Below are 27,280 nucleotides of genomic sequence, written 5' to 3' on the forward strand. Positions count from 1 at the left end.
AGGTTCAACTCCTGGTGCCTGCCCATGCAAAAAATAAGTAAAAGTCAGAGCTTTCCCCACTTCAGTGTGCTTGACAAAGTATACTGACAGTAAGTGAAATGTCATCTCTGCCATTTTCTTTTTTTTTTTTAACTTTTTTTATTTCTGCCATTTTCTTAAGCTTGTGCTTGGATAATTTGTTTTCAGTTTGCAATTTTGTAAGAATGGGTTTGATTTAAACTGGATGATAAAACTCATGAATCCACTTGACACATATGGTTTGAATATGTCCTGATATGCTGAAAACACAGGAGCATGTGCCACTGTTAATTTTGTGTATTAAGTATTAGTAAATCTTGGTATCTTGTATCTTTACAAACATCAACAGTTCAATATTCTTCCCTTCCTGTGCATTATCTTCTCTCTCCTTCGGTGCGTGCCCAGCCTTTTGTCACTAACCCAGATCCCCTTGTCAAGTTGCTTGAGGGTCCTGGCTACAATACTTTTCGTTTACTAGGTTGAGTTCTGAGGTTTGTCTACCCTTCGACTTGGACTAGATCCCACACCCTAGCTTAGCCCCATGTGGCTGTGGAGGAGGAAGGAAGGATTTCTTGGTTCTGTGGGGCTTTCTGAGGTTCCCCTTTTCTTTGTCACCTCCCCCCATTTCCATCCTCTTCAGTCTGAGGATTGCATGTCCTTTCCAGTAAATTGATACTGGAACAATTAAAAGTTGCTCCAAGCTAATAATGAAATCTGGCAAAGCCTCAACTTTCTCCCTTGAGGTGAATTTCTTGTAGTTTCCCCATCCTCTGTTGACACTCATAGGGTGCTGGAAGAATGTGCCTCTGAAGAAATATTTATTATACTCCTATTGGGTGCAAGGTATTAGGGAGTGTAGGGGAAGGGTGAAAAAAGTAAGCCTGTTTTCAAAGGCAATTTAAAATCTAGTGTGGAAGGGGAGTCAGATAACTAATAGGGCAGCATGAGATCAATGCCTTGGTCACGGGAATACAGAGGAGGGGGCGGGGAGCAGTGGTTAGGAGACTTGGGCATTAGATTCTACCCCTAAGTTATGCCTTCTGAGATAAGACTAATCTCTAAATAGGGATACTACTTGATAGCGTTGTCAGGAGGATTGAATTGAACAATGGATGTACATGCAAACAAACACTGTCTCTTTCCTTTGGAGGCATATATAGCTAAAGTTCAGCATGAGAAATTCTCAGCAATAGTCTTCGTTACCTCTGGGGAAGGAAGGAAGGTTTTGATTTGGGCTGCATATCTGCAAAAAATCCTTGATAAATAAACTTCATAAACTGGATGAGTAAGATATTAGTATTCTTTAGAGCTCTTGGTCTGTCAATATTTCGTGATAAGTTTTTTTTAAGTAATGAACTTTTATGGGCTTATATAGGAGGCAGCAGATGGAGTTATTACTGCCTTTGACAGAGGTAATCTGGAAGGCTTCAGAGAGGAGGCAGTGTTTCAGCTAGACTTTAAGGATAAATCTGTTTGTTCACCTGTAAAGTGAGACACTGAACAGGCAAGAAATCCAGAGGGGCTAATTTTTTTTTCTCCACTAGACCAGGAGTCAGTACACTATGGTCAGCTAATCAGATCTGGCCCACTGCCTGTTTTTGTACAGCCTGTGAGCTAAGACTGGATTTTACATTTTTCAATGGTTGAGAACAGATTAAATGAATAATATTTCATGACATATGAAGTTCAAATTTGAATGACCATAAATAAAGTTTATATGGCACATGGCCACGCTCATTCATTTATGTAGTGTCTAAGGCTGCTTCTGTGCCATAATGCAGAGTTGAATAGTACAACAGAGACTAGATGGCCAACAAAAGTTGAAAGTATCATCTGGCCCTTTATAGAAAAAGCTTACTAACACCTGATCTAGGCCGTGGTCTCATTGATTCATCCCCATTTTTTCAAACACTTAGCCTAGAGGCAGGCACACAGTAGGCCCTCAGTAGTAATAGCTAACATTTATTCAGCACCTATTAGGAGCCTAGCACCACTGCAGGCTTTGCATGGTTTAACTTATTTAACCTTACAGCTCTCTATAAGGTAGGCACTATTCCCATTTTATAGGTGGGGAAACTGAGGTGCAGAACAGTTCAGTGTCTCATCTCAAAGGTCACACACCAAAGGAGTGATTAGGTCAGGATTTGGACTCGGGCAGTCCATGCTCACTAGCACTCTGTTATGCAGCTGCTATTTGATAGACATTTGTGTGGCTTCATCATCTCAGGGTCCTTTTAGGGCCAGGGATCTGGAAGTGAGAGCAGTTTTCCAGACTCCAGAGAGAGTAAGGTAAGTGGTTGTTCTGGATTGTGGAAATATTCACTGTTGGGGTCCTGTGAGCTACTACTCTTCACTTGGTCCCGGAAGGGTTGGAGGCGGTAAAGGGAGGAGAAAGGGGAGGGGTGGGGAGGTTAGGGGTAGGGCGGGGCACATTTCTTGTAAATGTTGCTCAGCTCCTTCAACTGCTTCTCTGGTTCTTGGAAACCCTCACCACAGAAGACCTATCAAAAACAGTGTTCAAGCAGATATGGCCTCATCCCCCAGTTCATTTCCTGCCCAGCCTTGCGCTACTAACCCCGATTGCCAAGAACAAGGTTGCAATGACCCCTCAACATAGCTGTGGGAGGAAGTACAAAAATAAGCAGAACTAAGGTCAAGCTGAGATGACAGTCTTTATTTATTATTTTACTTATTATAACGGGACATCCGATATGCAGAACTGAATTAATCATAACCCTTGTTTCATGATATAGTCTCATCCTTGGTCCAAGCATGGTGTCCAGTTATTTTATTATATTGGACGGCAAATCTACCCCTGAACTTGAGAATCAGAACATTAACAAAGATGTCCATCTATATGATCCTCTCTTAGTCCGTCTCCTGCTTTCCCCCAGATGAAACCCACTATCTTAAATTTTGTGTTTAGCAATCTCTTAAAAAAAGTTTGCATTTTATATGCACGTGCCCCTAAATTATGTAGTGTTTAGTTTTAGTTCTTGAGCTTTAAAAAAGGTGTCCCGTGTGGAATTCCCATATGAACTGGCAATTCCACTCTGAGGTGTATACTCCTGTTCCACCAGGGGCTCAAACAGATGCTCACGCACCAATGCCCACAGGAGCATTATTTACGATAGCCCAAAGGCGGAAACAACCCAAGTGTCCATTGACAGATGAGTGCATAAAGTAAACGTGGTTTATATGTGCAATGGAATATTATACAGCCATAAAAAGGAATGAAGTGCTAATATATACTACAATGTGGATGAATCTTGAAAACATGCTAAGTGAAATAAGCCAGACACAAAGGACAAACACTGTATGGATTCACTTATATGAAGTATCTAGAATAAGCAAATTCACAGAAACAGAAAGTAGATTAAAGGATACCAGGAGCTGTGGGGGGGGGGGGATGGGGAGTTATTGCTTAAAGGTTACAGAGTTTCTGTTTCAGACAGCAAAAATGTTTTGATAATGGATACTGTGATGGTAGCACAACATTTTAAATGCCACTGAGTTGTACACTTAAAAATGATTAAAATGACAAATTTTATGTTATATATATCGTTACAAAAATTTTTAAGAATTTTAAAAAGGGGATCACATGTATATGTGATACAGAACTTCTTTTCACTCAATGTTATAAAGATGTGTGTGGTAGCACGTAGCTGTAGATCGTCTTCACTCTAGAATATTCCACAGGCTGGGCAGGCATTTGGTTTGTGGCCAGTGGAGCCCAGTCTTTAAGTGACCCCTGGCTTCAAATGCGTGGGAGATCAGCACACACAGGGCAGTTCCACAGGTAGCCCTGCCCAATACCCAAGGGTGAAAGCCAGGAGGCAATGACCATATAACCATTTCATTATCCACAGAGCACCTACTATGCACCCGGCTGGACACACTGAGAAATCCTCTTTCATATGTGAATAGACAATGGGGCTTTCCTCATCTGTCCCCTCCGGGGTTCAAAATGATACCAGAAAATAGACAGGTAAAGAGGTGATGTTGCCTGGGCTCCCAGAGAGATCTATAGATATGGCAGTGTCTGTGGTGTGAAGGCTGGAGCATGATAGAGTGAATATGTTTGTGAGTCTGTGTTTGGTGTGTGCCCCTGTACATATACACTCTTTCTTGGAGATACTAACTAGTTCAGCCCATCCGGATTAAACAGTCTGTATTTCTTCACTCCCTGGTCTGGCTGCCTCCTTTTTCTCCCTCAGCCCTGATTCTCTCCTTTGCCCATCCTCCAATGCAGACCCCTCGCGTCCCATAACCACCCACCCAATTCTCTTCATTCCTCTTCTCCTTCTCCAGATGGCCCATCCCAATGGAACTTTGAGATCTCCTTACTGACCTTCCTGAAAACTTCCTAAAACTGTTGACCCCTCCCTCCTCCTCCAAACTCCTTCCTGGTTTTATAACCCCTGATTTGCCTTGGACTTACTTCTCTGACACTTGGGCCCAGTTTCCTCTCCCTCTCTTTGCCCTCACAAGCTGGGTGTTTTATCCTTTCCTCACCCCCCAAACCCTGTGTCTATCCGGATTCAAAGTAGGGAACGTGAAGAAGCGTGAAAAAGCGTGAAAACAGAGCTACTGACAAAGGTGGGGGGTAAAGTTCCAGGACACCACAAGGGGGCAGTGCTGTGCCTGGGGCTAGCAACAACAGGAGCATGACCGCTCAGACCTGGAGGGCGAGAGGAGGGGGCCGGGAGTGGAACCGAGAGTCATCGAGGACTTCTGCTTGACAAGAACCGTGACCTTCACTAGAGAGAAGCAGCTGGCCTTGGTGGGGAAGGAGGGAGAGCCAGAGCAATAAATACCCTACGCCTCTCTTCCCACCCTTGGCTCTCCTACCAGCGCCTTCCATTGGCTGAACCCAACCGGAAGCCGAAGGCGGGGGAGTCTGCATTTGCGCCCGGGTAGGTGATCTTTTCCGGGTCAGAGCGGATGGTGAAGGCCGCGAGGTGGTGGGGGAGGCAAACGGAGGGCGTCTTGCAGAGTTTCTACGTTAAGACGCCGGCCTCTACATTAGGTGACCATCTTTTCCATGATGATTCCCCAAACTCCAGGGCAGACCTCTCTCCTGGCCTAGGGAGCCATTGCCTTCCAGATACCACCTCCCAGTGTCTCCCAGGAACTCAGGAGCTGAGTATCACTTGGGTGTCTGGCGGAAAAGGATTGAGACACCCCCAACTCCTGAATGCCATCTTGTCCCAGCTCACGTCTCAGACTCACTCACGAAGTTCCTGAGAAAAAGATGCCCATATATCTTCCATTTGAAAATAGTTTTCTTTCCCTTGCAATGGTTTTCGTTCCCCTGCTTATAGAAATGATACCTGCTATTTGGTCTGGAACTGAAATTTTCTGTAGGGCATAATCTAATTCAACCTATCTGTATAGCTCATTTGAACAACTGAAACATAGGGAGCACAGGATAAGAAACAGGTCCTTTAATCCTGTATAGATTATTGTAATGCCTGAAACACCCTAGAGTATATTAAGCAGAAAATCAAAAAGTATTGGCAAAGCCCCTTGAGGGAGGGGAGAAAGAATATGGAGCTATTAAACTTTACCATCTGGGAATCCCCTGATACTGTAATGATACCCAAATTAATAGGCCAAGTCCTCGATCACCAGCCTTGCTGTTGTGAAGTTTATGTAGGTAGGTGAGAAGCTTAGAGGCATTATAGGCATGCCTTAGAGTTACTTCAGGAGGACCTCTTTTGTTGCTCAGATGCAGCCTCAGTCTTTCTAAGCCTAACTCTGTAAGTGAAATCATTGCCCTCCCCATTAGGTGGGACGTGACATCCAGGGGTGAAAGTCTCCCTGGTGACATGGGAGATGACTCCCAGGGATGAATCCAGACCTGGCACTATAGGATCAACAACTCCTTCCTGACCAAAGGGGGAAGAGAAGTGTAATTAATAAAGTATCAGTGACAGAGAGAGAGTTCAAATAGAGTCGAGAGACTACTCTGGAGATTGCTCTTACACAAGCTTCAGGTAGACCTTGCTACCTATCATACCCTGCCAACTCCCAACCAAAACTATTCCAGCCAATCCTAAAAAACGCTTAAGGCAATATATAAGATTCCACAAGGGTTCCATGCACTAGAGTAACTTTCCAGAAACCTACAACCTCCAGATGGGTCCCTGATCCAGGTAAATCCTGACACCTAGCCCAGCCTTTCCAGAACATCAGCTAGTTCCATTGCCCTGCCCCATATTAGTGACAGACCCTTCCAATATCAAAAATTTAGAATTGCCATAGCCCAAACACCCCTAAAGAGAGGGATGGAAAGATCAAAGGTGATGGTGGAGTTATACAGGGAAGATAGGATTTAACAAATGAATGTGAATGCTGAATCATTAAATTGATATCTCTTTTAGTCTCCAGGATTTCAGAGCAGCTAGAAGTAAACACCTAAAATTGTGAAACTGTGACCCATGTCAAACTCTGAAGTATGTTGTACAACTAATTGTGGTGCTGTGCTTTGAAATTTATAGCTTTTTTGTATATATGTTATTTTTCACAAAAAAGAAGGAAAAAAGTCAATTGTGATGATAAAAAAAATATTTAAGCCTTCTAGCCTTCTATATTTTGGAGCAGCTAGAAGAAAAATATGAGAGGATCATATAGTAGCCCATGACAAACTCTGGGATCTGTGCTGTAACTGCTTTTCGAGAGTGCTTTGAAAGCTATTGCTTTTTATTTCTTTGCTTTGTATATATTTTATACTATACAATAAAAAAGTAAAGAAAAACCACAATAACAGCAAAAAAATGATGCATGAATTTTTGTAAAAATAAAGGTAAAAGTGAGTTAAAGTTATGTGATATACTATATACTTTTAGCATGTCTATAGTTTTTACATTATGTATGTATATAATTTTATTAAAAAGAGCCCATATCTTTGGCAACCTGTTTCCCCCCCCATTTAAAAAATGTGCTATTGAAATATTTCATTTCAAGAACTATGGATAAACAATCATTTTGATATGGCCATAACATGGATATACATAATTAATTTTGGCAATTTCCAATTTTCCACCATTATATATGAAATTCTGTTGCTAGATAGGACTTTTGGTGAGGATTAATTGTTGCCTATACCAAAACCTGCTATCCTTTTCTTCTTCACGAATAGAACCACTCATTTTTAACTAGTCACATGGTCTTCCTTAAGAATAAAGACTAAATTCCCTAGATTCTCTTACAGCTAACTGTGGTCACGTGATAAAGTTATAACCCATAAAGTGTAAGCAGAAATGTGGGGCAGATTCCAGGAAAATTCTTAAAAGACATCCGGTGTGCCCCCTTTACCTCTAAAGCTAATAAGGAGCTATTATGAGAAGGGAAATGGGGATTGGGGGTGGAAGGGGTGGCTTGGGGAAGATGCCAGATAGACAAAAAGAAAAATCTCCCTCAGGCCACTACATTCATCCAAGCCCTCATCACCATCACTTTGTGTTGTGACAAGCTTTTAATATTTCACCAGAAAAATGCTTTTTCCATTTAAATTAGTGATTAAAAAAATGAAAATGTGTATTATCTTTAAGTATACTTTCATAGTATCTTGATGATCTGGCTCTATTCCTCCATGACACATCTCTAATTTTATAATACAATTCAGGTAGAAAGTAAGTTTTGAGATTAAGCCAGTTTGCCTTTATCTACATCAATACATGGGAAAATTATACAGTAATAAGGATAATCTAAAGTGAGAGAGTTTAAAAAATAAATTTTGTGGCCAATAAGCATATGGAAAGATGATCAATACCATTAGCCATTAGGGAAATATAAATCAAAACCACAATGAGACATCACTTCATACCCACTAGAATGGCTATTATTAAAAAAAAGCCAAAAGGTGAAAATAACCCAAATGTTAGTCAGTAGATGAATGAGTGAACACACATTTGGTTTATACACACAGTGAAAAAGAGAAGTCTGACACATGCTACAACATGAATGAATCACAAAAGCATTATATTGAGTGAAATACTGCAGACACCAAAGGACAGATATTGTGTGATTTCACTGATATGAAATAACTATAATATGCAAATTCATAGAGCCAGAAGTAGATTACTGGTCAGCAGGAGCTTGGAGGTGGGGAATGAAGAGTTAATGCTTAATGGGAGCAGAGTTTTGGTTTGAGGTGATGGAAAAGTTTTGGTAATGGGATGATAGCACAACATTGTGAATGAATTAATACCACTGAATTGTATACTTAGGAAAAAAGTATATGTGGCTCTGGAATGTATTTCCTAATCTAATTTCACTGATGGGGAAAATAAGGGAATGGATATATATACACTTTTTTTTTTCAACTCAAGAAGCATTGGATTTAATAGCACATGGTCTAAAAGAAGAGTCTGGCTGCCAGAAAAATTACTGACACTTTCATATTGAACAGCAGTATATATATATGTGTATATACTTTTTTCTTTTATATATATATTTGTGTATATACTTTTATTCTTTTTAAATATAATTTTAAATCAACTTAAAAAATTTTTTTTTTTGCTGCAAAAAGCTTTATTGTTCACACTTGGTTCAAGGCTTGTTAGAGGGTGGCAGGGCAGCTGGTTAAAGAGACACTCCTGGCTGGAGGGAGGGGCTCAGGCAGAAGCCTGGATGCCAGGGGACTGCAGAGGGGCGCCCCATAAAGGCCTCTGGGCTCTGGAGGCTCCTAGTCGTCATGCTTGAGGGTGAGCCTTTCAAAGAGATATTTGCCCAGCCTGGCCTGCGGGCTGGCCAGCCTGCGGAGGTTGGTCAGGTGGTCGCCCATCTTCTTGATGAGTTTCACCTCCTCATCTAGGAAATGGTTCTCCAGGAAGTCACAGAGATGAGGGTCCGAGTTGGCAGAACCCAGGGCATGCAGTTCCAAAAGGGCCTGGTTCAGGCTCTTCTCGAGAACCAGGGCAGTTTCCATGGCATCCAGGGTCGTGCCCCACTCATCTTGGGACGGCTTCTGCACGTCCTGGAAAAGCGCTCGGCCGCTGCGCTGGTTTTGCATCTTCAAGAGATGCTCGGCCCCCTAGCGCTTTTCCTTAGCCAACTCGCGGAAGAAGTGGTCCACGCCCTTCAAGGCCACATCGTCACGGTTGAAATAGAAGCCCAGAGAGAGGTAGGTGTAGGAGGCCCGCAGATACCGGTTGACCAGGCGGTTTACAGAGGCCTCCACATCGGCGGTATAATTCTGGCGGATCTGGGAGCTCATGGTTGGTCGACAATGAGGAGCTAACCACAAAAAACCTGTTAGCTGGTCCCAGAGGCAGGGGCTGGCCCAGAAGTTGGTCCCAGAGGTTGCAGCGGGAGAGGCAGTTGGAGGGTGGTCGAGGCCAGAGAGGTGGGGGCAGAGTGCCCGGGTCTGTTCCGTTCAAACACTGTTGAAGCAAGAGACAGATCCGCGGGACCGCCAGGCGTGCTGCCTTAAATCAACTTTATTGAGGGATAATACACAAACAATAAATAGCCTCTATTTTGAGTGCATGGCTTGATGTGTTTTGACAAATACATGCACCCATGTAACCACTACCATAATAATCAAGATACAGAATATTTCCCACACCACCCTCCCCTAAAAACTCCCTTGACCCTTTCTAGCCAATCTCCCCAACCCACCCATACCAGCCCCAGGCAACCAGTGATCTATTTTATGTCACTGTAGATTAGTTTTGCCTTTTCTAGACTTTTATTTAAATGATGTCATACAACACATGTTCTTTTGTGGGAACGAGCATTTTATTGGATGCCTAGCATGTGACAATCACTTTACAAGTGTATAATCATTTCCCTGTTAGAGATGAGAAAACCACAACTCAGACATTTTATTTTACCAAGCTCATATAGCTAGTAAAATGGCTGAGTGGAATTCTAAGTGTTTCTGTCGCCAAACTTGGGGTCTTTCCTTGCACACTACCTTGCTGCTTGGTTTTATAGAGACACTAAAAGATAGATACTTTGGGGGCAGATGTAAGGTCAAGGCTTACAGCTTGTAAAAGGGCAAGAGTAAAGCATATGGAGCAACCTGAAGCCAGATAAGAGTGTACACAATTAAATGTTAAATAAAAATGTTACCAAGCACTGAGAACCTGTCGTCTGCCTCATACAGATACAAATAGCTACTGGAGGCTTCAGAAAAGGTCAGCTAAGGTGTCATGGTAGGCTTGTAACGGGACAGGATTTATCTATTGCCTCAGGCATTCATTTCAGACCAAATCGTGAAGCTGGGTTGGGAAAATTTGATTCAGAGAGGGGCAGGTCTCGGGTCTTCTTCCTTCCTGTCTGGTCAAACCGATGTTGGAATCTGAGATTTAGAAAATGGTAATTTAATAAGGTAAACACAGGCTTAGTCCTTAAAACTCCAAACCATAGCACTAGGGAGCACTAAGGAGTTTAAGGACAAGTACAAAGAAGAACAGACAGTTCTCCAATTTATAAGGGGCCATGTTTCAAAAGTTTGTTTGTGTATCAGTTGTTTGAAATTCAACACATCTCATAGAAGCCACATTGCAAATGGCGAATGGCGGTTGGGCTCTCAGATCCAACCTCAGATGCTGAGCTAACACATGGAATGGCTGAAGTACTATACAACTGCTCTGAAAACAATACTGTGGCAATTCTAGAACTCAGACAAAAGAATGAATTGTGGACTCATAGATATCTTGAGCTGTTGTCTAGACCTCTTTCCTACCCAGTGCAGGAAATCAGCTCCACCAATGTCCGTCAGCAGGCATTCTACCTTAGCCGAGTCCATTCTCTTTGATAGTTAGAAAATTCTTCCCTGTTGCAAGTTGAAGTTTGTCTTCTGCTCCCTTCTCTCTATTGGTTCTAGTTCCACTGTCTGAGTCTCCATGCATCTGACTTGCCATGTGACAAGCCTTCAGATAGTTAGGCCTCCTGCTTATTCTCCTGAAGTACCTTCACTCCCAACCAAAAGGTCTCCCTTCCCTGAACTATTTGATATGTGATCTGATTCCCAGACCCCCTCACTCAGGGGTGTGTCAGCGTCAGCTCACTCGCAAGCATCGACTGTTAAATATTCAGGAATTTTATGAGCTGCTTGACATCACATCGGCAGGGATATTTATACTATGGTAATCAGCAAAGGCTACAAATTAGGGTTTTCTCTTTTTTTCCCCCTGGAAACCCAGTTATTAAACACTTACCAGCATACCTCTTCCTTCACCATCAATTTTGAGGTAGTTTGTCTTTAAAACAGTGTACCCATAATCTACCCCAGTGTTCCAGACATAGTTTAAACAGAAGAGGTATAGTGGGTCTATAATCCCCCACTTACTTTTTAAAAAAAATTGTAGCAAAATATATATACAATGTAATTAAATTTCCCATTTTAACTACTTTCAAGCATAAAATTGAGCAGTTTTAATTACATTGACAATTTTATGCTACTGTCACCAACGTCTATTCCCAAAACTTTTCCATTACCTAAAATGGAAACTCTATACCCATTAAGCGTTGGCCTTAAATTCTCTCTCCATCTTACCCCTCACCTCACCCCTGAAACTGGTGATCTATTTTCTGTCTCTATGAATTTGCATATTCTAATGATTTCATATAAGCTAAATCATGCGACATCTATGCTTTTGTGTCTGTATTATTTCACTCCTCAACATGATGTCTTCTAGGCTCACCCGTGTGGTGGTATGTCCATTCCTTTTAATGACTGATTAATATTCCAATGTATGCATAGACCCATTCATCTGGCAATGAGCACTTGGGTTGGTTCCACCTTTTTGTTATTGTGAATAATGCTGCTATGAACATTGGTGTATATGTATCGGTTTGAGTCTCTGCTTTCAATACTTTGAGGTACATGTCTAACTAACAGTGGAATTGTCAGCTCATACAGTAATTGTGTTTAACCTTTTGAGAAACCTCCAAACTGTTTTCCACAACAGCTGCACTATTCATTTTACATGTAGTATATGAAAGTATGCTAGCAGGGTATGAGAGTTCCAATTTCTCCACATCCTCATCAACACTTTATTTACCATTTTTCTTTTGTTATCAGACATTCTAGTATTTGTGAAGTGGTATTTCACTGTTTTGACTTGCATTTCCCTAATGACTAATGATGTTGAGACTTTTTTCATGTGCTTATTGGCCTTTTGTGTATCATCTTTGGAAAAATATCTATTAAAAATGTTTTTGGCCCATTTTTCCAATTGGTTGTCTTTTTGTTGTTGAGTTGTAGGACTTCTTTACAGATTCTGGCTATTAAACCCTTATTAGATATATGATTTCCAAATATTGTCTCCCACACTATAGCTTGTCTTCTCACTTTCTTGATAATGTCCTTTGATGCACAAAAGTTTTAAATTTTGATGTGGTACGATTTTCTATTTTTTTTCCTTTTGTTCCTTGTGCTTTTACAGCTGTATCTAAGAATCTATCACCAAATCTAAGGTCCTGAAGATTTTCCCCTATGTTTTCTTCCATGTTTAGGTCACTGATCCCCTTACTGACCCATTCTTTTTTTTTTTAATATGGAAATTCTTTTTTTATTAATTAAAAATTTTTTTAAATACCAAAAAAACCAAAACAAACGTAAACATTCATAATTTTTAATCATTCTGTTCTACATATATAATCAGTAATTCACAATATCAACACATAGTTGCATATTCATCATCATGATTATTTCTTGGAACATTTGCATCTATTCAGAAAAAGAAATAAAAAGAAAACAGAAAAAAATTCATACATACCATACTGCCCCCCCACCGATCACCAGCATTTCACTCTAAATTTATTTTAACATTTGTTCCCGCTATTATTCATCTTTATTCCATGTGTTTTACCAGTCTGTTGATAAGGTAGATAAAAGGAGCATCAGACACAAGGTTTTCACAATCACACAGTCACACTGTGAAAGCTATATCGTTATACAATCATCTTCAAGAAACATGGCTACTGGAACACAGCTCTACATTTTCAGGCAGTTCCCTCCAGTCTCTCTATTACATCTTGAATAACAAGGTGATATCTACTTAATGGTAAGAATAACCTCCAGGATAACCTCTCAACTCTGTTTAGAATCTCTCAGTCATTGACACTTTGTCTCATTTCACTCTTCCCCCTTTTGGTCAAGAAGGTTTTCTCAATCCCTTGATGCTGAGTCTCAGCTCATTCTAGGATTTCTGTCCCACGTTGCCAGGAAGGTCCACACCCATGGGAGTCGTGTCCCATGTAGACAGGGGGAGGGTGGTGAGTTTGCTTATTGTGTTGGCTGGAGAGAGAGGCCACATCTGAGCAACAGAAGAGGTTCTCTTCGGGGTGACTCTTAGGCCTAATTTTAAGTACACTTGACCTATCCTTCGTGGGGTTAGGTTTCATATGAACAAACCCCAAGACTGGGGGCTCAGCCTATAGCCTTGGTTGTCTACACTGCCTGTGAGAATATCAAGAGTTCAACTTGGGAGGTTGAATTTTCCCCTTCTCACCATTTCCCGAAGGGGACTTTGCAAATACTTTTTTATTCACTGTTCAAATCACTCTGTACTTACTCATTCTTGACAGTCATTTCTATTGAGTTAATCAATCCAAATCCTCTGATCTTTTCTACATGAACTTTTCAGTGTATGCTTTTATAGTTGATTTTTTAAAATCTAAGAACAGTTTGGGGCTTGATATTTCTCTCATGATAGTCTCTCTTACTATTTAGACCTTGTCCTTCCGGCATATTTACTATTCAGGTACTGAATATTATTCCAACACATTTACATATTCAGATACTGAATTACCCAATACATAAGCTCTTCTTCCCACTTTAATGTCATCTGCAGACTCGACAAGCTTGTCTTCTATATTTCCTACTTATTTAGGGGTTCTTAATATGGGACCCAGTGAGTCAGGAGTCTCCTAAAATATATACAAAGTTTTGTATGTGCATTTGTTGGGATCAGTATACATAACTTTCATTAGATTCTTAAATGGGTGTGTAGCCCATAGAAGTGTAAGACCTTCTCGTCTGTGACATTGACAAAATGTGAACAGGACAGAACTAAGTAGAGACAATGATACCTAAATAATCAAATAATAATAAATAGTTTTCAATGTACTTTGAATACTAATGCTTAGTAGCAAAGCGAGTTTAATGAATAAGTAGGTGTGACACAGGTGGATGCTGCAGGGGGATTAGGATACTTTAAAGTTATTAGAAATGGAACCTCCAGATGCTTATTACATCTAATGATACCTTATCCAAAACCTTAAAGTTTGGATATATGGTTTTCCTCTTCCTTGACAAAGGCATATTGTAGCAGTGCTCTTGAGCAGGGTGTAATTAGGGTATCTTTTGGTTTACAAAAAGAATAAAAAGAAGAGGAAAGTAGTATTTAAGATCTGAAGTGGAATTAACTAAATGAGGACCTCAAAAAGGCTGAGGTAAAGGGAAAGCCTGGGGAAATTCCCATGTGTTCTATTAGGTAAGGAGAAGTTGAGCTCAGAACATTGCTGGACCCACAGGATGCAAACCTTGACCCAGGCCAGTGCACATGCTAACTGCAGGCATGGGAGACTCTGATGGGAGGGGAGGGGAAGCAGGGCGTAAACAGGTTCCCATGGAGACCACATGGGAGTCAAAGGGATCTTCTAGCTTATTGTTCCCATAAATCCATTATTTGACCATACACCCTGATTTTTTACTACTGTATATAGGATTATTCAGCTTCATGTGTCTGTCATTCTTGGGACAACAAGGAAAATATGAATATACACTGGATATTAGATGATATAATGGAATTATTGTTATTTTTCTTAGTCTATTTTTAGATGTGTGAAATATTTAAGGGTGAAATATCTTGATTCTAAAACTTTATTTCAAATGTAAGAAAAAGTATGTGTGTGTGTGTGTGTATATATATATATACAGAGACAGGTAAAGTAAATGTGACAAATTGTTAGCCATGCTTGAATCTGAGTGGAGGGTATATGGGTGTTCATTTTACTATTTTTCAACTTTTCTGTGTGCATGAAATTTTTCATAATAAAATGCCGCAGGAATTTTTGAAAAAAAATTCAAGTGCCTGTCCCTTCAATAAATATATTTCCCTTGAACTTGGCAAGGATTGGATTTAGTAATCAGGAAACATTATTGACACACTTGAGAAAAAAGGGGCCACAAACTAGCCACGTAACCAGACATCTGTCAGGGCTGAGAAAATGGCAGAAAAGCCAGCCAGCCAACTTCAGCACTTGAACAGCTGGCAGAAACCTATGCCAAATACTTTCTAGAACATGGTAAGGAATATCTGGGACCACATCAAAGAGAGAAGAGGGTGGATCAGGCACAGAAGGTGCCACTAAATATTATTATGATATGGATGAATTGGAGTCCTTGGTAACAAAGGAGCATTTTTAAAACTTTTTTTTTTTTTGCACTTAACCTTTCTTTGATTAAATGCTTTATTTCTTTGGGGAATCATGAGGTGGCAAGATATGCAGTCTTCTCCTCATTTGATAGATGTTGAAGATGACAAGGCTATTGACTGGAATAGACAAGACTAGAACCAGGACTTTAACTTCCCTTTCTAGGACTTGTCCACTGCAAGCGGGGCTTTAGTTTCAGTTACCACAAAGTGTAGCTATTCAAGCCTACCCAATAGCCACTGAGTTCTGAAACTTTCATATTTCTGGTCATCTAGATACTCAGGTAAGGAGGCCATAGTGTTCGTCCAATCATTCATTTATATCAGTATGGACTCATGAGTATTTATTTTATTCTATGGGGTTTAATCCAATTCTATTGCTATCTATTTTGTTGCTCAAAAATCCAGGGTTTGGCTATTGGGAGTTCTTTCAGGTTGGTTCTTTCAACAAGGCCCCGTTCTTTCTTTTTTTTTTGTATGCTGTATGGCGGAGTCACATTTCATTATTTTTCCATGTGAGTATCCTGTTATTGCAACACCACTTGTTGAATCTTTTTTGTTTGTTTTGCTTGTTTGCTTGTTTTTGGGGAAATGCATAGACCGGGAATCGAACCCGAATCTCTTGCATGGCAAGTGAGGATTCTACCACTGAACTACCCGTGCACCCCTTGCCCCCATTCGTTTTTACTGGCACCACATTTTCTGGCACCACAAGATGCTCTGGGCTCATCATGTGTTTTCCCTGTCCAGCCCTAGAACATATCACTTCTCCAAGGAAGCCTGATTCCTTTTATTGGAGAATGGTATTTAGAAACCAAGTCTGAGCTCTGGGTGTGCTCATTGCTACTAAGTGTCATTGCTTCTATGCCCTCTGTGTGGCTACAGCTGGGAAATATATGTATTATTTAATAACTCAGGCACACACGCAAATCTGCATGTATTTGTGTATCTGTTTTTAGCTTTTTATTTTTAAATACTTTCAAATTCACAGAATAGTTACAAAAATCGTACAAATCCCAAAAAGAAAACTCCATGTTTTACCCACCTCAAGATATCCAGATCCATCAATTTTAATATTTTTCCACATTTGCCATGTCATTCTATCTGTCTGTCTGTCTATCTATCTATCTATCTATGTCTCCATCTATCTGTGTCTCCATCTATTTTCTGAACACGTGTATGTAGGTTGTATATATCATGCTCTTTGAACCCTTAATCCTTTCAAATACATTTCCTAGAACAAGGATATTCACTTCTGTAACCACCTTAAGTGCAGTTATCAAGTTCAAGAAATCTAACATTGAAATAAAGCTTATAGTCTATAATCCAAAAATTTTTATAGGTCCCAATAATGTCCCTTGAACCTTTTCTCTTCCCTTGCTAGATCCTATCCAGGATTACGTATTGTCTTTAGTTGTCATTGTCTCTTAAGTTGCTCTTTTCTTTTGTTTTTGCAATTGTGGGTCTGTGTCTATTTTTTTTTTTTTTTTTTTTTTTTTTTTTTTTTAAAGGAAAGACAGAGAGAAGGAAGGAAGGGAGGAAGAAAGGGAAACATCTTTTAAACATTTTCTTGTTTTATTGTATTTTGTTTCTCCGTTTTTCGTTACATGGGCTAGGGCCGGGAATCGAACCGAGGTCCTCCGGCATAGCAGGCAAGCACTTTGCCCGCTGAGCCACCGCGGCCCTGTGTCTATTTTTGATACTGGTTATCAAGAAAGTAATTTCTATACCTTTATATCCTTGGATATAGTAGGTTTATAATAAATACTGCTGAATTGAATTGAATTAATTGGAAAGTTAGGAGAACAAAGGGATAGGTGAGAGCAAAGATGAATGAATCTTTGCCAACTGGTGACACTGAAGGGGTCCATTCTTGGATTTAGAGACCAGGGTTTCGGGACCAGCTTTTACATCTTACCAGCCCCAGAGCCTTGAATCAGTTACTTGCCCTCGATGGGCCTAAGATTCCTCATCTGTGACGTAAAGGGTTAAGTGATCCTTAATGTTCTTCCAGCTTGGGAACACAAAGCTGATTACATCTCAAACACCATTCACTTGCTTAAAACACCTTTAAAGGACAAGCAGTGTGATGGGTTGGGACCTAGAAAAGTATGTTCTTAAGGTAATCATTCATGTGGGTAGGACCTTTTGTTTGGATTATTTCAGTTGATGCACACCCCAGGGGGGCCTTAATCCTTTTACTGGAGTCCTTTATAAAGGGTGAAATGCAGAGAAAGCCCCACCGAAGTAAAGGCGACAGAATCTAAAAGAGAGAAACATACAGAAGCTCAGAAAGGTAGCTACTGAAGACAGAGGCTGGAAGCAATGAAACCTGGGAGAGAAGGGAGAGACAAGCAGACATGCCATGGGCCTTCCCGTGTGACAGAGGAGCTGAGGATGCCAGGGCCTGTCTGCAGAGTCCAAGTACCATCCTGCTGATGCCTTGATTTGGACATTCTCACTCAGAGCTGTAAACTTGTAAGTGAATAAATCCCCATTGTAAAAGCCAACCCATTTCTGGCATACTGCGTTTTGTCAGCTTAAGCAAACTAAAACAGGCAGTTTCCTAGTTTATTCTTATTATTTTTTTTACCACCATCCATATTGATAAAATGCAATTTACAGTATGGTCTCATGTATGTGTGTACACATATACATATGTGTATGTATACACACATATGTATATGTGTATTTAGGACTGGTTTGAGATAATGTAACAGCGATGCAACTGTGCCTTAAATAAGATAGAAGTTAACTTCTCTTTCACTTGAGTTTCACTTCTTTTTACAGTCTAGTGGTGGGCAAGTCTGTGCCCTAACCCTCTGTTCTAGTTTGCTAGCTGTGGAATGCAACACACCAGAGATGGCTGGCTTTCAATAAAAGGGGGTTTATTTAGTTAGCGGATACTTCTTCAGAGGAAAGGCAGCTAACTTTCAACAGAGGTTCTTTCTTATGTGGGAAGGCACAGGGCGATCTCTGCTGGTCTTCTCCCCAGGCCTCTGAATTCCAACAACTTTCCCCGGGGTGATTCCTTTCTGCATCTGCAAAGGCCTGGGTTGAGCTGTGAGTGCTGAGATGAGGTATGCTGAGCTGCTTGGGCTGTGCTACATTGCGCTCTCTCATTTAAGCACCTGCCAATTAAATCAAACATCATCATTGCAGCAGGCACGCCTCCTGGCTGACTGCAGATGTAATCAACAACAGATGAGGTTCACTTACCACTGGCTCATGTCCACAGCAATAGAACTAGGCACCTTCACCTAGCCAAGTTGACGACTGAATCTAACTACCACACCTTCTTAACACACAGCTTTTGACTCTGGGCCCAAGGTGACTGGTCCAGTTCCTACCATCACATCTTGCATCCTAGCTAGTGGGAAGAGGGAAAGGCACAAAGGAGTACATAACCATTCCTTTCAAGAGCATGACCCTGAAGTGGCACACACCACTTCTGCTCACATCCATAGCAAGAATTTTGTTATATGGCCATACCTGGCTTCAAAGGAGGCTGGAAAATGTAGTCTCGAGTTGGGCAGACATGTGCCAACACTCGAGGGGTCTGTTATTAAAATGAAGAAGTGGAGAATAGATTGAAGCTTACAGTCTGCCACAATACTTAAAATTGAAATAACTTTCCCACAAAATAGTACTTAACCTTAATACAAGAGATATACTTTGATATTTTCTATTTGACTCTAGTCTATTCCATTCTAATTCCTTTCCATTTTTTAAAAAAGTGCTGATCTTGACCTGCTAAACTGACTTCACAATGCTGCATTTTGAAACATACTTTTCCGGAACAAAGACTAAACCCCTCAGCACAGCACCAAAGTGTCTTCAAGATACGGCTGTCACTCCATATTACTGTCTTCCCTGGCTGCTGCCCACTAGCCCTACACATCATCCCTTTCACACCTCCTTGTCTTTCCACTTGATGTTCCCTCCATCTGGATGCCTCTGTCCCTCCCTCTGATGCTCACTTCAGCCACCCACCCATCAGACTGGCAAATCGTCTTGTCTCCCAAAGCCCAACCTGTGTGTCACCTCCTCTAAGAAGCCTCTTCTCACCTGCAAGTTTCCTGCAAAGACTTGACCCACCTCTTTGTGCCATCTCTGAATCCTTATTATGCCATATCATAGTGAATGTACTCAGCTGTTAGCTGCCCCTCTATCCCGTGAGCCCCTCAAGAGCAGCAAATCAGGTCTCATTCATCTTTGTGTCACCTGCACCTTTCTCAAAGCCCAGCACAAGGTGCAGCTCCAATGTCTGTTGCTGAATTGATCAGAAAATGGGAGATTCCTCTCAGAGGCGGGCGGCTTGCCCTGAATCCCATAGGCTGAAGTGCTTCCTCAGCTTAGCTCTCACAAGTCTTTCCTTGAGTCTTACATGCTGCCTGGATGTGCTGACCTGCAAGGGCTCTGAAACCAGGCTGCCTGGGTTCAAACCCCAGTGCTGCCGCTTCACGTGTGACTCTGGGAAAGTGACTTAATCTTCCCGTGCCTCAGTTTCCTTATCTGTAAAATGGAAGAAAACAATATGACTGACCTCAGAGCATTGCTGTGAGAATTAAATGAGTTCATTGATGTAAAGCATTTGGAGCAATAGCGAGTAAACGCTCAATCAGCATTAGTTATGGCGTGTCTACGTATTTCTTTCCACTAAACTATGAGCACCTTGGAGGAAAGCTTTACTGCTCTCAGTGCTTTTTTTATTAGACCTTTTTTTTTCAAACTTTTTTTATTAATTAAAAAAAATTAACAAACAAAACATTAAGATATCATTCCGTTCTACATATACAATCAGTAATTCTTAATATCATCACACAGTTGCATATTCATCATTTCTTAGAACATTTGCATTGATTTAGAAAAAGAAATAAAAAGACAACAGAAAAAGAAATAAAATGATAATAGAGAAAAAACAGATTATACATACCATACCCCTTACCCCTTGCTTTCATTTACCACTAGCATTTCAAACTAAATTTATTTTAACATTTGTTTCCCCTATTATTTATTTTTATTCCATATGTTCTACTCTTCTGTTGAATAGTAGCTAAAAGGAGCATCAGACACAAGGTTTTCACATTCACAGATAGACCTTTTTTTAAATTGTTAAATAGAACGTATATACAAAGCAAAGAAGGAAAAAAGCAATGATTTTCAAAGCACACTTCAACAGGTAGTTACAGAACAGATCCCAGAGTTTGTCATGGGTTGCCATTCCACCATCTCAGATTTTTTCCTTCTAGCTGCTCCAAAACACTGGAGGCTAGAAGGAATATTAATATAGTGATTCAGCAGCCATACACATTTGTTAAATCCCATTCCCTCTGTTATACCTCCTCCTTCTCCTTTCATCCTTCTCCCAGTCTATAAGGATCTTTGGTCAGTGCCCATCTGACTTTTTCATTTTCTCAGGACTTTTTGTGCAGGCTTTGCTCATAGTGGAGCTCAATAAAGGTTGACTTTAATTGGCAGGTCAGCAAAAGACTGTCCTTCTTAACCACAGCTACAAGAGGGACCCTAGAAATCAAGACCAGTATCACTTCCACACCTAGCTAGCCTGCAGGAACTATAATAAAGGGGGTCACCCAACAGCTAGCAATGTATAACCCACTTGAGAAAACCAAGCCTGCCACATCTACTCAAATCTGAGCAATTCAACAAGCATGGCAAACAAAGGGAAATTTGTGGACTTGCTTATTAAGACTGCTGTGTTGGCCAAGTTGAAGCACGCTGAGGTGAGGGGAAATGCTTTGTTATGAGTTGGGAGCTGGCTCTGCCCTGGGTAACAGAGGGTAGGGTGAAATGGAAAATTTTCTGGGTAATGGTGGGGTCTTCAGGGGTGAGAGCTGGAGCCACCCAGACCCCATAGAACTCAGGGACTGCTCCAGATATTTGAAGAAAAATGGGATTGAATTGGTTCCTCAAACCCTTTGGATGGACAGGAGAGGCCTTGTGCCCGGTGTTTGGGGAATGACCTCTGGAGTAACTCCGCTGAGCTGGCCACCAGGAGAGCTGCTGCCACTGCTCCCCTCAGGAAGGTGGGGATCAGGAAGCTGCCACAGGAGCTGCTGATTTCCAGAACACATCACCATAGCAGCAACCCAAGGGTCAGGAAGCCACAGCTGCATGCAAAGAAAGTGACTGGACACTGGGACACGGCTGCAGAGAAACAGGGTGTCTCCATGACCTTTTGCACCAGCAGCAAAGTCAAAGGCAGAGGGAAGATAGCCTCAGGCTCACTTCTGCCTCCCCAAGTTCACAGTCCATGTTCAGCCTCCAGGACTGTAGCTGCAAGGGATTCTGGAACATTTGGCTTTAGCTTTCCCTTTAGAGGCACAGGAAGGTACAGCGAGGAGATAAAATGGATGTTGGATCGGCGAACCTGCCATTTGGTCACAGCCTCACTCATGTGCTCCGGCCACTGGCCTGCTGACTGTTCTTTGAACACCAAATTTGTTCCACCTCAGGACCTTTGGACTTGCTGTTCCCTCGGCTTGGAATGCCCTTCCCACAGGTCTCAGTCCTGTCAAAGATCACCTCCATGGAGAGACATTCCTTGTCCAAAGGCTCCATGGAGAGACATTCCTTGTCCTGACTGACTCATTGGGTCTTAGGCCTGTTCCTGATCTAATCACTCACAAAGGGATGGAATTATTAAGACTGGCTTGTCTTACCTATTATATTTTCTTCAAAGCACTTATCACTAGCTGCAATTACATATATATTAATTTCATGATGGCAAGAATTTTATCTGTTTGTTTCACCCTTGTAGCTCTAAAATCTAGAATAGGGCCTGGTGTGGAGTATGTGCTCAATAAACATATATTGAATGAACCACTGAGAAATAGAGACAACATAACACTTTGGACTTAACTCTCTTACCTGGTGTGGTAGTTAGGTTCAGGTGTCAACTTAGCCAGGTGAAGGTGCCTAGTTCTGTTGCTGTGGACATGAGCTAATGGTACGTGAAGCTCATCTGTTGCTCATTTCATCTGCAGTCGGCTAGGAGGCGTGCCTGCTGCAATGAGTGATGTTTGATTTAATTGGCTGGTGCTTAAATGAGAGAGCGCAATGTAGCACAGCCCAAGCAACTCAGCATACCTCATCTCAGCACTATGCGCTCAGCCCAGGCCTTTGGAGATGCAGAAAGGAATCACCCTGGGGAAAGTTGCTGGAACCCAGAGGCCTGGCGAAAAGGCCAGCAGAGATCGCCCTGTGCCTTCCCGTGTAAGAAAGAACCTCACTTGAAAGTTAGCTGCCTTTCCTCTGAAGAACTATGCACTTTTAACTAAATAAATCCCCTTTTATTAAAAGCCAATCCATTTCTGGTGTGCTGCATTCTGGCAGCTAGCAAACTAGAACACCTGGTATATCATATAATATTGTGATTATTTCCTTACGTATCCCCTTCTTTTTTAAAATATTTTTATTGACAAACCTTAATAAACAAATATACAAACATTCTCTACATGGTATACAATCAATGGCTCACAATATCATCACATAGTTGTGTATTCATCATCATGAACATTTGCATCACTCCAGCAAAAGAAAGAAAAAAGAAAAAACTCATACATAGCATAACCTTTTCCCTCCCTCTCATTGACCACTAGTATTTCAATCTATTCAATTTATTTTAACCTTTGTTTCCCCTATTGTTTGTTTATTTTTTATCCTTTTTTTTTTTGCTCATCTGTCCATACCATAGGTAAAAAGAACATCAGAAACAATGTTTTTACAATCACACAGTCACATTGAAAAACCATATCATTATGCAATCATCTTCAAGAAACAAAGCTACTGGAACACAGCTCTACAGTTTCAGGTGCTTCCCTCTAGCCACTCTAATACACCATAAACTAAAAAGGGGATATCTATATAATGCATAAGAATAACCTCCAGGATAATCTCTCAACTCTATCTCTCAGCTACTGATACTTTATCTTGTCTCATTTCTCTCTTCCCTCTTTTGGTCAAGAAGGTTTTCTCAAGTCCTTCATGCCAAGTCCCATCTCATCCCAGGATTTCTGTCCCACGTTGCCAGGGAGGTTTACAATCCTGGGAGTCATGTCCCACATAGGAGGGAGGGCAGTGAATTCACTTGCCATGTCGGCGTAGAGAGAGGGGCCACATCTGAGTAACAAAAGAGGTTCTCTGGGAATGACTCCTAGGTCTAGTTTTAACTAGGTTTACCCTGTCCTTTGCAGGGATAAGTTTCATAGGGGCGAACCCCAAGATCTAGGGCTCAGCCTATTAATTTGCTTGTCCCTACTGCTTGCGAGAATATCAGAAATTCTTCAAATGGGAAAGTTGAATATTTCCCCCTTTCTTCCCATTTCCCCAAGGGGATTTCACAAATACTTCTTTATTCACTGTCTAAATCACTCTGGGATTACATGCCCCTTTCTTGATTCAGAGGCAAGGCTGCCGCCTGTTTTTGTTTTAATTTTTGCCTTGCTTCTTAGCCCATGCCTGGCGTGTGGCTGCCATGCATTTTGAGGAATGAATGTGTTCTAGGGTGGCTGACAGTGGGGAACGGTGTCAGTTATTGCATAAAAGTAATTAATTGCTAAATGAAATAAAATTAATCAAACCAGAAAATAGAAGAGATCCTCCTTGGAAGCTTGAGTCAGAGACAGGCAGGGTTGGACTGTGGTCAGGGGGCAGGCAGGCAGCTCGGCCTGTGCGGAGAGGAAGGTGCAGGGAGCTGGGAAAACCCTGGAATAAGAGCTGCAAATTATCTCTTTGCATGACTGATAGAACCTCTGGTCGCTGGGGCACTTTCTATAACTACTTTCTCCCAATCCCTGTGAAAAGGATCTTTTATTTCCCCTAAAACTGTTGGAGAAGCAGGCCAGCTTCAAGTTCCGTTCTCCATCACAACATCCATAAAATGCATCTTGTCCATATCACCTTGTTGGGGTGAGAGAAAATCCCCTTCAGACAGGAAGCATCTCTGATTTGTACTTCTGGGCCACATTTCTGAAGAGCAAAGCCTGCGCTAGTAGGAGGCCGAAGGAGATTTTGGAAGAACACAAAGAATGAAAACACCTTCGACCTTTTTATGGCTTTAACACATGTTATTTCTGACAGCCACCAAATAATTATTTAACTCCATCTCTTACACATATACACACACACACACAATACACACACGCACATGGAAACAAACAAGCACACACATACACAAACATGCACACATGAAGCCTGTTGTTTATGAAACAAAATGAATATGGTCAGAAGGCATTTTCCAAACTTACTTCCCAGGAAAGAAAAGCATTATTTACAGGAAAAAAAACGAAGTTAAGCATTTAAACAAGCACCTGTTTTACTACAAATGGTGAGAGAACAAAAGGGAAAGAAGCACTTCACTGTGTGAAGGTCTGTCTGGACAGGCAGGCGCTTGGCCTTCTCCACGGCAGCCTTGTCCAGGCCTGGACCTCGGGGGCCTTCATGACATTTGTTGGGTGGACAAATTGGTGGGAAAAAAGGCAGAGCATTAGGCCACGGGAAGAGACCAACAGCCAGAAGTTTCCAAAAAAAAGCAACTGGACAGCTTCAAAGGCCAACAATAATAGCTATTGATGTGGGGAGTGTCAGGGGAAAGGAAGCAAGGGGAATGGAGTTGAAAGGCCATGAGGAAAACAGAAGTAAAACCTATGAAGAATTTACAGATTTTGAAACCACTGGGGAGAAGCCAACATGGAGTGAAGTCTGTCTTCCATGGCTGTTAGAAGAAACCTGGGATTACAGGTGTGTAGCAGTTAGGTGGGCAAGATGCTCGGAAGGAGTCAGTAGCTGTACACCTAAGAGCAAGAGCCTTCCTGGAGAGGCCAGTAAAGTCTGCGAGAAGTCAGAGGCCCTCTTCTCTCTGGGGAAGTTCTGGGCTGGCTTGCTTCCTCTTGACACAATCATCCTCTGCACAGACCCCCTTCTTTCACCCTCAGACAGAAATGACTGATAGTAGCTGAACGCTTTACTCTCCCAGACGTATCTGCACCTCTACCGGTTCCCACCCTCGCATCTCCTCTCCTCCCTTCTCAGGGCTAAATCACATTCTTCTAGGATTTGGCTTAAATGTTTCCTCCTCCAGGAAGACTTCCCTGAATGGCTATTTTCTAAGAATGAGTCAGGGACTCCTCCTGTGGCCCCCAGTTCTTCCCCCAACACCTATCATTCCAGGAGCAAATGGCCCGAGTGACCCAGCCCTTCACCAGGCTGGGACTCCCTTGGCTGGCATATAGGCTGTGTCTTGCTTCCCGTGGTGTCCTCCAATTCCTAGCTCAGGGTCTATGACACAGTAGACATTCAATAAACACTGGGAAGGAAGGGAAGCCAGAGGATCATAAACTGGGGGTGTCTCAGGAAGGCTTGCTTCAGGCTTGGTGAGATGGAGCTGAGAGATGAGGTTGTATTTCTAGTATCAGCAACTGTTGCAAGGGAAAAGAATGGGGAAGGAAGAAAAGGACAAGAATGCTGAAATCTTATTTTTCTGTGGATATTTTCCCAGAAGTGAGTGAAAGAACAAATAATTAGGAAGAGGAGGCCAAGAGAGCTAGTCCAAGGCAGTAAGAATTTGGCCCTCAGCAGCCAGACACCTTGTCCACCAATTGGCAAACCAGGAACAATGAGCCATTCTATTCTTTTTTTTTTTCTACTTCTTTAAGTTCTCATTTTTTTTTGTTGTTTGTCTTTTTCATTCTTTTTTTAACTTTTTAATTGTGAAATATAACATACATACAAAAAAGCAATTAAATTTCCGAGTATATATTTTAAATTAATTAATGTATTTATTAATTTAAAAAATTAACAAATGAACTAAAACATTAACATATGATCCTTCCGTTGTACATATATAATCAGTAATTCACAATATCACCACATAGTTGCATATTCATCATTTCTTAGAACATTTGCATCAGTTCAGAAAAAAAAATAAAAAGACAACAGAAAAAGAAATAAAACGAAAACAGAAAAAAAAAAGATTACACATATCATACCCCTTATCCCTCACTTTCATTGATCACTAGCATTTCAAACTAAATTTATTTTAACATTTGTTCCCTCTATTATTTATTTTTATTCCATATGTTCTACTCGTCTGTTGACAAGGTAGATAAAAGGAGCATCAGACACAAGGTTTTCACAATCACACAGTCACATTGTGAAGCTATATCATTATTCAATCATCCTCAAGAAACATGGCTACTGGAACACAGCCCTACATTTTCAGGCACTTCCCTCCAGCCTCTCCATTACATCTAAATTTCCAAGTACATTTTAACAATTAGTTACAGAACAGATTTTAAAGTTTGGTGTGGGTTATAGTTCTGCAATTTTTAATTTTTTCTTCTATCTGCTCCAAGACACTGGAGACCAAGAGAAATATCAACATAATGATTCAGCAGTCATACTCATTTGTTAAATCCCATCTTCTCTGTTATACTCCTCCTTCTCTTTCAATAACATATACACATGAAAGCAATACATTTCAAGGTACATCACAACTATTAGTTGTAGAACAGATTTCAGAGTTTGGTATGGGTTACAATCCCATAACTTTAGGTTTTTATTTCTAGCTGCTTCTAAGGTCCTGGAGACTAAAAGAAATATCAGTATAATGATTCAGTAATCATACTCATTTCTTAAACCCAAACTTCTCTGTATAACTCCACTATCACCTTTGAACTTTCTCCCCCTCTTTAGGGGTATTTGGGCTGTGCCCATTCTAACTTTTTCATGTGGGAAGAGGTTATCAGTAATATTGGATGGGGGAAGGAACTAGTTGATGTTCTGGAAGGGTTGGCCTCTCTGCATTTCAGGACTTATCTGGTCCAGGGACCCATCGGGAGGTT

General features: G+C 41.2%; 1 pseudogene; it reads right to left on the reverse strand.

Annotated features, from left to right (window-relative positions):
* Positions 1 to 8,677: 8,677 nt before the first annotated feature.
* Positions 8,678 to 9,345, reverse strand: LOC143682633 (ferritin light chain pseudogene; annotated as a pseudogene).
* Positions 9,346 to 27,280: the final 17,935 nt, after the last annotated feature.

The sequence above is a fragment of the Tamandua tetradactyla genome, chromosome 5 (assembly GCF_023851605.1).
Source record: "Tamandua tetradactyla isolate mTamTet1 chromosome 5, mTamTet1.pri, whole genome shotgun sequence".
Classification (NCBI taxonomy): Eukaryota; Metazoa; Chordata; class Mammalia; order Pilosa; family Myrmecophagidae; genus Tamandua; species Tamandua tetradactyla.